Below are 14,051 nucleotides of genomic sequence, written 5' to 3' on the forward strand. Positions count from 1 at the left end.
CTCCTCACTATCGATTATTTGCCTTCCCTAGGGGCACTACCACGGGGGGCTCGCTTCCATCTTGGTTGAGGACACCGGGCCCGGTTCGCCTCCGGAAGCACATCCGGACACATAAAACAGACCCCCTGGTAGAGAGGGTCCTGCTGCTCCACTCAAACCCCCACTATGCGTTTGTCGAACATCCCGTTGACCGACAGGACAGTTTCCCTCCGGGACCTGACACCTGCAGGATCTACTACCACAACCGCCGAGGTACCCCCCACACTACACCCCACCCAACCTCCCACGCCCTGCGCCCACTTGCTTCCCGCGCCCCCTTCGACCCGCCACACCGGTCCGCAGGAACGAAGCTCTGGAAGAACCACCCCCAGAGTCCACCCTCGGATTCGCACCGAACATCTGTCCACAGCCATCCAAAGTGGCTGCAACTTCAGTGCTCCGTCGGTCTCAACGCACGATTCGAGCGCCACCGACTGAACTTATAGACCCGTCAGCCCCGCCGGACTTGATTTTTTTTAAACAGGGGGTGAATGTATAACCTACAAATTCACACTGTATATTACTGTGTCCCTGTGGGCTCCATCTGTGAGCCGTTGCACAGCTCTGCCCACAGGGGGTGATGAGGAGCATGTACAGGGCTCCACCCTTGGCTCTGCCCCCAGCAGGAAGCATAAAGGGCGCGATTCTCCGCTCCCACGCTGGGTGGGAGAATCGCGGGAGGGCCGCTCTGGCACCCCCTCCGTGATTCTCCCACCCCCCCCAAAATGGTGTGTCACGTTTTGCGACACGCCGCTCGGAGAATCGCGGGCCGCCGTTTATCAGGGCGACCCGCGATCCTCCGACCCGGATGGGCAGAGTGGCTGGCCGTTCCTGACCAGTTTACACCAGCGGCAACCACACCTGGCCGGCGTGAACATGACGCCAGCAGCTGTTTTGTGGCTTGTGGGGGGCGGAGAGGGGAGTGAGCACCACGACCGTGCTCGGGAGGGGACTGGCCCGCGATCGGTGCCCACCGATCGTTGGGCTGGCGTCTCAACGGGACGCACTCTTTCCCCTCCGCTGCCCCACAAGATCAAGCCGCCACGTATTGCGGGGCAGCGGAGGGGAAGACGGCAACCGCGCATGCGCGTGTTTGAGCCATCAGCCGTCGTGACGTCAGCCGCACATGCGCGGGTTGGAGCCGGCCAACCTGCGCATGCGCGGCTGACGTCTTTAGGCGCACTGGCCGCATCATTCTCGGCGCGCCGGGCCTTGACGCCAGCGACAAGGCCCCGCGGCCGAGATTCACGGCATGGCCCTCCTAGCCCCCCGGGGGACGGGAGAATAGGGGGCCAAGAGCGGCCTCCGACGCCGTCGTGAACCTCTCCGGGTTTCACGGCGGCGTCGGGCCTTGCAGAGAATTCCACCCAAAGTGCTGCGGTCCTACGAGTCCGCCCTCAGTTCAGTTTAGTCACAGGCAGGCTCAGTTGTAAGTCGATTAATGCCACAGTTTACTTCACTCGTGCTTTTGAATGAATTGATGGTCGCATCAAATACTTTGGTACAAACCTCTCAATAGTGATTTTTGACATGTTAAAAGCATCACCAGTCTACCATGTGAAGATTCTGACAGTCAATCTTGAGCACATAGCAGTTGGGTTTGGATAGTAGTTGCTCCAAAAGGAGTATCAGCAGAGGGAAGTTGACAGCTATGTTCAGAACTGTACTGTACTAAGGAGATGGAGCAATTCAGGCAGAAAACGAAAGACTACCAATCGAAAAATGGTGATCTGGGAGCTTATTGTAATGCCAGGCGATGTCTAATGAAACAAAATAAAGATGATTGAGGAGAGAGAAAAAGCAGCATTGGGAGCCCAAGAGCACCGCAATCCACGGAAAAATATTTTTAAAAATTAAGTATGTCACAAATCTTCACTTATAACGTACTGTCTGGATGTGTTTAAATTGCAGAAAATGCTGAATTTTGCATGAATTTGACTAAAACACATGGACCTATTAAACAATAAATAATGCCGAACCTAAAACAAAAATGAAACCCATGTCATTTTTACTTCCGGGCCACATTGACAGTTGACTTCACACCCGTTGTGGGCAGGAATCACAGAAAGCAGTTGAAAAACCCACACAACCTAGAAACTTCCTGTCGACCCAGTGTAGATGGTGGGGATCAGTTGGGATCTTGCCATTAAGAAGGAGGCAAAGCTGTTACAGGGGAGATCTAAGCTGTAGTAAGGATGTCTGGCACTTGTGAAGGGTCAATTACTAGGGGGCAAACGTTTAAGGTGCGAGGGGCAAGGTTTAGAGGAGATGGGGTTTTTTTTGTTTTTTTTAAAAAAAACACAGAGGGTAGTGGGTGCCTGGAACTCGCTGCCAGAGGAGGTGGTGGAAAAAGGGATGACAGTGACGTTTAAGGGGCTTCTTGACAAATACAAGAATAGGATGAGAAGAGAGGGATACGGACCCAGGAAGTGTAGAAGATTTTAGTTTAGGCGGGCAGCATGGTCGGCGCAGGCTTGGAGGGCCGAAAGGCCTGTTCCTGTGCTGAACTTTTTTGTTCTGTGTAGCACTCCTGCCTCAAAACAAAAAAAAACTGTTTTGTCCCTTCTGGCCCAAGTGTAATCCTGTGGGTAGGCGGCCATGAAGTATGTGCAGCTCATTGCCGAGTACCCTAATCACCCCTAGATGCCTAGACACTGTTGCTGAACACTGCAGGAGGCAGCACCACACACGTAGCAGCCAACATCCGAACACTCAGGGGGATGGGATACAGCTCCATGGACACGTCCACAGTCGGAGGGTAGGTGAGTGCCACAGGAAGGCGAGATGCCTGGAGAGATGGGCCTAGGGTTCGGAGGTTAGCCCGCATTACAGAAGAAAGAGATAGAGGCATCATACTAGTTGTGCACAAAGATGTTTATTGTGTGTAACAATTCCCCACACTCCCGGTGGGGCTGACCCCCTCACCCCCGATGCCCTGTGCCGTCCTTTGCTCTACCGCTACGTGTAGTGTGTCCCTGGGATGCACATCAGAGGTGGAGGCAGCCAACTGCTTACTTCATCCCATGACCTGGCAGACATCCTCTGGGGGCTGAGAGGCTGGAAGGTCCCGGCTTACTTGTCGGCAGCACATGCACACCATGCCGCTCTGTCCCGTGTGCTGACTGTGAGACACAACCTCATCAGAGGGGTGGAACTCGGGAGAGCTGGTGGCCACCGTCACCACTCCATGGGATGGTCTGTGTTGGCACTTAGCACCCTCCCCTCCAGCTCGGTGCCCATAGGGGTCACCTCGGGATGGAGAGACAGCTGGTTCGAGACCCAGCTGCCCCTGCATCATCTGGCTCAGCCAACTCTGGCGGTTCCTGATGTGTTGGGTAGGCTGGGTCTATGTGGACTGCGTTTGGTGCAGTGTAGAGAGAGACAGGCTTCCAACACTTGGAGATGCAACACAATTTTATTTAACATCCAACTATATTACATGCTTAACACGATGCTGACTTGACTGGAGACCCGAGGCTAGCCTGACCAGACTAACTGACTACCACATGGTGTTTGTACTAGGTGCTGCTCAGGACCTCTGACTGTCTCAGAGGCTGGATCCCGAGAGAGCGGGAAAACTGGTGCCCTCTGGCTTTATAGTGTTCGTGTCCTGTCTGCTGATTGGCTGCTGTGTTCTGTGTGCTCACTGGTCATCCTGTGTCTCAATCACTGCCTGTCTGCACTCCATTATATACCTGGATGTATATTATGACAGTTCCCAATTGTCTGCACCATTGTGCCAATGCCCTCAGTGTGCTCCTCAGTGATTGGGTCATGCTCTGCAGCACCTCGGCAATGCCCATCTGTGACAGGGACAAACTCCTCAACGTCTCAGTCATTCCTAGTAGTGAGCGGAACACATCCCGCAGAACCTCATCAAGGTCAACCTGGTTACTGGGTCGCATCCCCCAGCGAGGCGGACATTCTGCCTAGACCCTTGGCTATGGTCGTCACTGACTGTGCGACGCCTTGGACACCTCCACTACACTGCCGGCGTCGTGCACCAGGCTCTCCCCTGTGGTTGCCCCTAGCATGTTGGCCTCGGTGCCACACATTGCTGGCAACATCTCTTGTGCCCGTAGCCTCTAACTCCTCCAAGCAGCTATGGACGTGCTATCGTATTGCTGACATCTCTCGGAATGTGCTGACCACACCCTAACGTCTCCATCAGCTCCAGGTTACCCTGTACCACAGGCTCAGCATTAGGGTGGGACCCAGCTGTATCCTGGGATCCAGCAGCCCTCCGACTGCTGACTCGTCTGATGAACATCACCAGCAGTGTGGTGCTCAACAGATAGTGGTCAGGCTTCTGGGGCACAATCATTTCCCACCGAAATGTAACTGCGTTGGTGGAGAGTGGGGATGACAGCTGTGAGGCCTTGATCCGGTCTTCCTTAGAGCTCTTATCCAATGTGTTCTCCTGGGAGGCTGGAGAGGGGGCCACACGGGATGGGCTGGTGCCGTCGGCTGGAGGACCTGTGGGAGAATGGACATGTGGGCAGTGGGAGGGATGGGTCAGTCAGTAAGGCAATAACAACTCACATTTTACAGGTCCTTTGGCTGGGGCCTGGTGGTTTCTCACCTCTGCGGCGTCCGCCAGCCTCCGTGTTATTGGCCACTCTGTCCTTGGCCATCCCAGTCACCTCCAGGGCCCGCTCCTCAAAAGGTGGTGAGGATTCTTATATCTGGCACACCACCGCCAGTCTGGGCACTCTCCCGAAGATTGTGGGAAAGATTTCCTGAGGAGACACAGAGAGGACATTGTTAGCCACACACATGGTTCACAGTGGTGGGGGGATGGTATGCAGGGAGGGTTAAGGGAGAGGGGGGGGGACAGAGGGAGAGTTGGAGTTGCATGAAGAGTTGGGGGGTGGATGCTGACGTGGGTGGGGGGGACCTTTTTCCATCACTGGATGCCAGTCCTCTTGGTTACATTCTCGGCGCTCACAGCCGTCGCCACCTCATCACAGGCAGCACGAGTTGCCCTATGGCTGCCCCTCCAGGACATTCAGGGGAACAGGACATCCTTCCTGGCCTCCACTGTGTCCAGCAGCCTCCAATGGCCAAAAATCTTGTGGCTGTTCCCACTCGCTATAAACACTTAAGAAATCTTTACGCAGAATCGTACCAAAGGTTAACGTTTCAGGCCAGTGCGCATTTGCTGCGTACTGCACAAGTAAAGACGCACATGTGTCCAATATTGACCCATCGTGAAAGATACCACGCTACCTCGTCACAGTCACACACACACGCACACACACCTATGGTGTCAGGGGAGGGGCCCTCTTCAGGCCTCCCCCAAGTGCACTTACTGTAGCCCCTCTCTTCCAGGACCCCCACCTGACCCGGAGGCCCCTACCTACCTGTCACGCACTAACCCACCCTTCCAACCCCCCCTCCAGCCTCATTTCATGGGCATGGTCCCCTCACTCTCTGGCCCTTGGCAGTGCCACCCTGGCACCTGGGCACCCTTGCACTGTCACCCTAGCACTCGGGCAGTGCTCCAGCCAGCTTGGCAGTGTAATCCAGGCACCTTGGCAGTGCCAGGGCAGTGCCAAGGTGCCAGCTGGGCAGTGCCAAGGTGCCTGCACTTAGCCTGATCACCCAGGAGTCTCCAATGGCCCAGGAGACACCATGTAGGCTTATTCTGGAAGAGAAGAGTAAATTACCTGGCCTCCGTTGTAGAGAAACACGGAATTTACTGCTTAACTTGTCACCTAGCAAGTACTTCTGCAAAGACCGCTTTACAATGTATACACTTCTTTCTGCAGCACCATTTGCTGCTGGGTGATATGGTGGTATTAGATTGTCTTTGACTCCATACTCAGAAATATGTCAAACTCTTCTGACATAAACTATGACACCAACACTTCTGGCAATCCAGAAAATGCACAACTTCTCAAAACCTCAATAGTTTTTTCACTTGGGGTATGGATATCGATTCAACATTTATCCACTTGCTGTAGTAATGAACCAAAACTAAGTACTCTTTCTCTCTACTTCCCAAAAAAATGCACTTGTTCCCACGATTTTCTTATGTTTGACCATGGAACGAAAGGAACCTTGGTTGCATCACTTCTCATTCCGAGACATGCTTCACAACTTTCAGTATCTATATCTAACTTTGGATACCAAAATATTCAGTATCTATATCTAACTTTGGATACCAAAATAACTTATATGGTACTACTTTCAGATGGACTATCCCAGTGTGCTCTTGATCAAGTTCTTCTAACAATCTTTCTCTAAATCTTGGCGGAATAATGATTCTTAAACCTCATAAGAAACAGCTTTGATCTACACAGTGCATTTCAACGTGTGAAATAATCCATCAATTTCTCCTCATCACTCTCTTAAGTCAGCCATTCATGACTTAATTGCACACTTTACTGAGCACCACTTCATTGCAAGTTTCTTCACTAATTTTTCTGGTGGAGACTGGCATATTATTTGTGCATGTAAAAGTAATGCACAGGTAACTCAGTGGCTAAAGATGAATTAGTATTCATGGGAAAGCTTGAAAGAAGGTCTGCATTTGTAAGTTCCGCAGACTTACAATATTTAATATTGTTGTTCTGATGGCTAGTTTATCATTTCGTCCTTCTTGCTCAAGCACCACTTTGTGTTCTCTTAATGCTTCCTCAATGTCAGACGTACTCTTACTGATGCCCACTGTAAAAAACACTTGGCCAAGTTTAATCATATTTATTCCTTCCCGTCAGGGACATTGTTCCCTCTTACTACTACTACTACTACAAGTGACAAAGTGTATCATTGTATTCAACTCTAACTTCACTTCACACTGCAACACTGTTATTAGAATAACTAGTCAGTTTCACACTAGTTTTGTGTAAGGGAATGTGACTGAAGGATTTATTGTACTCTTTATGATATAATGGACACTGCTGCAGCTATATCAATGATTAAAGGAAGTTGTGAATCTCCAACTTTAATTTTTACTTGGGGCACTGGAATTATGGCTTGAATTTCTCCCCTCGAGACGGGGATTCCCACCTAAGGTCAATGGACCTTTCAATGGTCCGTCAAATTGTCTGTTCCGCCCACAACAATTTCCGTGATGGACCAGACTGGAAACTTTATCCCTATATCCTCATCCCTTATAATTTAATCTTCCGGGCAGCAGGGTGGCGCAGTGGTTAGGACTGCTGTCTCACCGCGCCGAGGTCCCAGGTTCGATCCCAGCTCTGGGTCACTGTCCGTGTGTAGTTTGCACATTCTCCCAGTGTCTGCGTGGGTTTCACCCTCACAACCCAAAAGATGTGCAGGGTAGGTGAATTGGCCACACTAAATTGCCCCTTGATTGGAAAAATGAATTGGGTACTCAAAATTTATTTTTAAAAATAGTAATTTAATCTTCCATGAGCTGTTTTTCCAGCTCTCTGACTCAAGACAGACTCTTTTCCTGCTTAATAACACAACCTCCGATTCCACGGGTATGTGCATTTGAGAATTTTGAGGATGCAAAATTAGATTTTGACCTTGTACATTGCTGCAACCTACAACTTTACCATCACCTGGGGCATTACTGCTCCCTCTACTCCTGCATGCTGTCTGGATACGACAAACTTTCCCACGGACCTGGCACTTTGACTGGAAATGAGGGCATTTGAATGGTTGATAGCTATAATGGTACAATCTAAGTTTCTCACTCTGAGACCGTGGACGTGGCTGCTGCAGCCCGGATCTTGCTTAAATCTGGTCGACCTCCGCTGCCTACTCCCTTGTAACCTGCAACTATCACTTTCTGCCATTTCCATGGCTGTGGCCTTGTCATCAGCCTCCTTCCTGGTCAGCTTATTGCCTTTGCTCAAACACTTGGCCTGTGACTTTAATATTCTGTAAGCCTCCTATGAATGGGGCTCTAAGATTGCACCATATGAAATGAAAATCGCTTATTGTCACGAGTAGGCTTCAATGAAGTTACTGTGAAAAGCCCCTAGTCGCCACATTCCGGCACCTGTTCGGGGAGGCTGGTACAGGAATTGAACCGTGCTGCTGGCCTGACTTGGTCTGCTTTCAAAGCCAGCGATTTAGCCCTGTGCTAAGTCAGCCCCTAAACAGTGGCGAGAGAGTTTCTTTAATTCGAGAACGTAATCTGCAACAGTCTCATTTGTGCTTCCTTTCATGGAATGCAACTCAGTGCAATAGAATACGAGTTCAAAATCTCATCCATATTAGAATAGCTTATTGTACTGGTGTCTTGTGGGTCACATTGGTTAAACAGGACATCTAATCCTACCAATGTGAGGAAAACAGTTTCTTTATCGTCATCCGCTATTTTATTTGCATTCAGCCATATGTGCAATCTTCATTCATAGTACACCAGTCCCCTTTGTTAACGTTGAATTCCCCCATTGTTCCCAAATATGCCTCGAGTGCCATTTTTCAATTACAAAGCATGCTGACTCCCCATTTAGTTGAATAGAATGTGCACATGGAGCAATCTTTAAAATTGCTCAAGTTTAGGAGTTCCAAAAATGTATCATAATATCCTTCATCCCTTAATTTCTCACATAAAGTATCAAAGAAAATTCCATCCCAGCCTAATCATCTTTTTCTATCGTGCCGAGCACAAGTAATACGAACACATGCTCAACTGGCAGCCATTCGTGAACTAAGAATAATAATAATCTTTATCATTGTCACAAGTAGGCTTACATTAACACTGCAATGAAGTTGAAATGAAAATGAAAATTGCTAATTGTCACAAGTAGGCTTCAAATGAAGTTACTGTGAAAAGCCCCTGGTCGCCACATTCCGGCACCTGTTCGGGAAGGCTGTTACGGGAATCGAACCGTGCTGCTGGCCTGCTTGGTCTGCTTTCAAAGCCAGCTATTTACCCCTGTGCTAAACAGCCCGCTACTGTGTAAAGCCCCTAGTCACCACACTCCGGCGCCTTTTCGGGTACACAGGGAGAATTCAGAATGTCCAATTCGCCTAACAAGCACGTCTGTCGGGACTTGTGGTAGGCAACCGGATCACCCGGAGGAAACCCACACAGACACAGGGGGGAACGTGCAGACTCCGCACAAACAGTGACACAAGCAGGGAATAGAACCTGGACCCTGGCGCTATGAAGCAACAGTGTTAACCACTCCGTGTTACTGTACTATCCTAACAAACTTTATTTAAACCTTACCAACAGAGTTGGCAATATAGCAAAATGCATCAGATCTTGCAATACATTGCAGCCTTCATCAGAACTCTGAAGGTCATCGATCTGACATGTTGGGATGGATTCTCCCGGCCCCCCCAGCCATGTGTTTCTCAGTGGCGCGCCTTTCGCTGGCGGGGGGGGGATTCTCTACTCCTGCCGCTCATCAATGGAATGTCCGTTGAAGTCATGCCGCCGCCAGGATACCTACTGGCGGGGTTGCTCTGCCAGCCGTAAAGGAGGATCCCAATGGGCGGAGAATTCCTGCCATTAACTCTTGTTTGTCCCCATCGAGAGATGTTTGGTATGTAAGTGTATGAAAGGGTATGCAACAAAAGGCGGAAAATGGAGTTTAGGTGCAGAGCAACCATGGTCTAATCAGAACAAATTCATAAAGCTGAATGTCCGATGCCTGTTTCTATGTGCTTATGCCCTAGTTGCATACTTGCTGAAACAGGTTAAATTTGGGATTGGGCTCCTCGTGGCTCCAGGGCAGTTAAGTAACTTGATCAATTTTAGCTGCCCATCCGCCTGGTGTTTTCCCCCTTCTTTCTTATTTGTCACAGCGCCACACAACATCATTAAATTTAAAGCTCATTTGCTGCTGGAAGACAGGCTGATAGTTTAAAATTGGATTTTAAACTGAGTGATAAAATGAAATTTTGTCATTAAAAAATGGAGACACCCACTCCGGGTTAACAGAAGCGACCCATGTTTGTCCCTATATTGCAGTCAATGAATATTAGTTTGTTAGATATTTGTACATAAATCATTCAAAATACAATATATATATTTTGAAATAATATTTCATAGTATAGTAGAAAAATGTGACAATGCATATGGAACAATGGTGACTTTCTTTACAGCAATGGAATGGTAATATACAGTGTCATCGGAGTTTGAAAGTATTCTTTGGATATTAGTTAAATCTTTGGAGATTTGAAATAAATTGCTTTGACACAACAGTAGCTATAGTATTTCTGACAGCAGTGTGCAGCTGACAGCTTTTAACCAAACTCTCCAAGAAACAGGATCTGCAGTTTAGCATCTGGCACCTGCTTTGAGTAATCACACGACAACACAGGATAATAAAAACTTACAGCTGCTGCTGCCTAAAATCACTGTGTCCCACTGTGGCAACTAGCAAATGTTGCTCCACCTAAATCACTGTGGATTTGTGGGACACAGGATAACTTTACTGCTTCTGCTCTGTCCAACTAACGCCTGTTGTTCAAAATGATCACATGGGAAAATCTGTAGCTATCAAGTACCCTCACGGATGTCACTGGCATCTCCAGGCGTGTTCCCTTTTCTGCATGCTGGAACCTCTCTGCATACCACAGTGATATTTTTTTTACCCTTCTAGTCTTTCCCCAATATCTATGATGCAGATTCGAACCGACTTGCTTCAAGTACTACACCTTTAGTCACAGCAACGGCTTTCTGGGCCAGGCACAAACAGGAAAACAGGGCCTTGTGTCAATAGAAATTGGAAAAGAAAAGGAAAGAAAGACTGACATTTATACAGTGCTTTCCATAACCACCAGACATTCCAAATTACTTTACAGCTAATGTACACTTTTTGAAAAGTGGACACTGTTGCAATGCAGGAAACATGGCAGCTGATGGCACGCATAAGCTGCCCACAAACAGCAATGTGATCATGACTAAATAATATGCAATATTGATGGTGGGATAAATATTGGCCAGGGCACTGCGGATAACTCCCCCGCTCTTATGTGAAATAGTGTCATGGGATATTTTACATCCATCAACGAGAACAGATGGGGCCTTGGTTTAAAGTCTCCTCTGAATGACAGCATTACAATGTAGGAGACTGCATACCACCACTTAAAGTATCAACCCTCTCCTACCTATTCAGAAAAAAATATACAAAAATCAGGAGTTGTCGTACATAAATGCAAACATTAACCTTCTGGAAGGGCTGCGAATTTACTGAAGAACTGGAACCTCTTGTAATTTTTTTCTGGTTATCGTACACCGCACTGGCTACTGACTAAGGGGAAGCAATTTGCTTATTCTTCACCACCTTGGAATGATACATCCCATCAAGCCATGGGACCCATGGCGCGAATCACCCAGCTCCAAAACATTTCCAAGTGGGTGGATTGAGATCAGGATCATACCGATTTGCCCGGCGGGAACACACCGGGCTGGTTTCTCCGGTCGCCGATGCCAAAATAGTGTTCGGCGATCGGCCGGAGAATCCCTGTTTGCGCCAAAATCGGGGGGGGGGGGGGGGGGGGCAGAGCTGCTGTTGCGATGCCCCACCCCGTCAAAAAACGGTGTCCTCGGGGAGTACACTGCACGCTCTATGGACGGCCTCAGGGCATCACTCGAGCCTTCCCCCAATGCTCCATTCCTGATAGGCCGGGTTCCCGATGGCGTGGATCACTCATGCTATTTTCTTTCGTGGACCCCTTATGATGGCTGCAGACTGAGTCTAGCACCACCACAGTCAGGGGGGCTGAGCCGTTCCGCGGGCAGGGGAGCTTTGGTGGGGGGTGGTCAGGGGAGTTACTAGAGAGTATGTGGCAGGCCAGGTCTGCGCGCGGCCGGTGCCTTGTTGCACGGCGCGGCCGCCTCCGTGCGCATGTGCGGCCACGGACTCGGCAATTCTCCGGCCGTACCGCAGGTAATGCGGGGGGCTTTACACTGCGTGGCTGCTAGCCCCGCACCGGACAGAGGATCGGTGCAGCTGTTGCGCTGCTTTTACTGGTGTAAAACAGCAGTGTTTCCACGCTGGCGTCAGAACTTAGTCTTAAAATCGGAGAATCCAGCCCAACATGTTTCCTGACGGAGCCCACACAGATTTTGTGGGAGAATTCCACCCAATGAGGAGAGAAAGCAACTAGAAAATGGATAGGGAGAATAAAATCTATCAATAATCATAATTAATCTTTTGTTGTCTATGAAGGTGGCAGGTTTCACGGTCCTTAACCCTCTAATTATGTAGAGAATTTATGAATCTACTTTAGACGCTGCGAGTTCTGCCACTTTGGAATCATGCGCCTTTCGAAATGAGCAGCCTTTTTGTTTTCTGATCATTTCCCATTTTCCGCCCATGGTCGCTTTTTCTTTAGCCGGCTGGGGTTTAGAGGTTACATTTTCATTCGTGCATTTTGAGCACCCAGCAAGTTCTTTCACCAGAAAGCCCCTACTACCTCACAAGAAAGCAACTAGGCCATTCGTTAGAGCGAGAGAAACGTGGGTGCGATCGAACACTTGTCATGCCCAACTGGATGACGCGACAAGGCTGGTAAATCTCGTGAGAGACCTCACAGGATGAGATCCAGATTTACATACTTAAATGAGCAGGTATATTCTCTTGAACATGGCAGTGGCTGATGCTCCTGAGGTCCAGGAATGAACGCTCACACCAGGGAGACCTCACCATGGAGCCCTTTAGCACTGGTCCATACAAACATGGACCAGGATTAACAGCATGGGGGGGGGGGGGGCAGGCCATCGGGCTCTGGGCAGGATGGTACCCTGTCACTCCCATTGCCACCTGGTCACCTTGGCACTGCCAGTGCCTGGGTGGCACTGCCAGTGCCTGGGTGGCACTGCCATGGTGCCAGGCTGACATTGCCCATGTGCCAGGTTGTCCATGCCAGGGATCAGCCCCTATGAGGTAGGATGAGGGAAGGCTCGAGGACCCCTGACAGGCAAGTTGGGGTGTACCAGAAGCTGCGGTGGGGATGCCGGGGGGGGGGGGGGGGGGGGGGGGGGGGGGTTCGAGAGATCAGGGTGGCTTTTAAAAATGGCACACCAATCTCTTCCCAAACAGGAAACGAGTGTAAGTGCGGCCTTGGTGGGGCATTTCTCTTCAAGGCGAGAAAGAAAAAAAAAAAAGAGTCCCGTTTGATATCGCGGTTGTTCTCAGTGCTGCAGGTGCCGAGAAACACCCCACTATTCGGCCCAAAACGGGACTCCATTTTCTTCCGTTAAATCGCGCCCATGGACTCCGTCTTTTCACCGAGCGTGGTTTCTTTATGATTGAAGATGTTCCACACCACAAATACATACTTCTTTACATTCCATAGCCTGGAAACTCATATGGGCATATGAAGAAGTACGTAACTCTGGGCAGGGTCGGACAACAAGGTTTGGCGATTTCTTGCTTTGTGCCTTGGAACCATTTCATTAAGAGATTAAACTGTGCCAAGAATGCAATCAACTTTTTAAAATAACTGTAGAAAAAGGACACTATGTCCTACAGGCAACCCCAGCACTGAAGATATTGAACAGTGAGTCAGCAGACAACACATACACATCTGAACAGGGTTGGAAGTAACAGTATTTTGACACAGAAACAATTGCAAAAGTTGGTAAGAAAAGTTGACCCCAACTTGCCTGTCAGAGGGTCCTCGAGCCTTCCCTCATCCTACCTCATAGTAGGGGGCTGATCCCTGGCATGGACAACCTGGACGAACTTTGCAAGAGGTTAACTTTTGAAATTCCGACAGCTATGTTAGCCAATTGTAAAGACTCATCTTAAAACTGATTGAAAAGCTATGCCCAAGGATAAATAACTCTTTGAATGGATGTAGTTTTATGATGAGCTACAGATGTGCTACTTTCTAAACCCCCAAGGCTATGATACAAAAAATGTCGCCAGTGAACGCTATGTCCCTGGCATGTGCGCAGTAATCCTGGAAGTGCGACATTCCCTTTATTGCAACTGTAGCAATGTGCCGTAGAATGGCGGAAGGTATGCTATCAAACAAAAAATAGTTTTAAATTAGTTTTAGTGCTGCGTGCTCTTGCATTAGCGTCAGAATATCAGAAGGATTTCCTTGAAGTTTCAATCTGG

The 14,051-nt window shown here is 49.2% G+C and overlaps 1 long non-coding RNA gene across 1 annotated transcript in view; it reads right to left on the reverse strand.

The window, feature by feature from the left end:
• LOC119967414 overlaps positions 1-14,051 on the reverse strand; it is a 41,158-nt gene that overhangs the window by 24,872 nt on the left and 2,235 nt on the right. The window lies entirely within an intron of this gene.

Source organism: Scyliorhinus canicula, chromosome 1 (assembly GCF_902713615.1).
Source record: "Scyliorhinus canicula chromosome 1, sScyCan1.1, whole genome shotgun sequence".
Taxonomy (NCBI): Eukaryota; Metazoa; Chordata; class Chondrichthyes; order Carcharhiniformes; family Scyliorhinidae; genus Scyliorhinus; species Scyliorhinus canicula.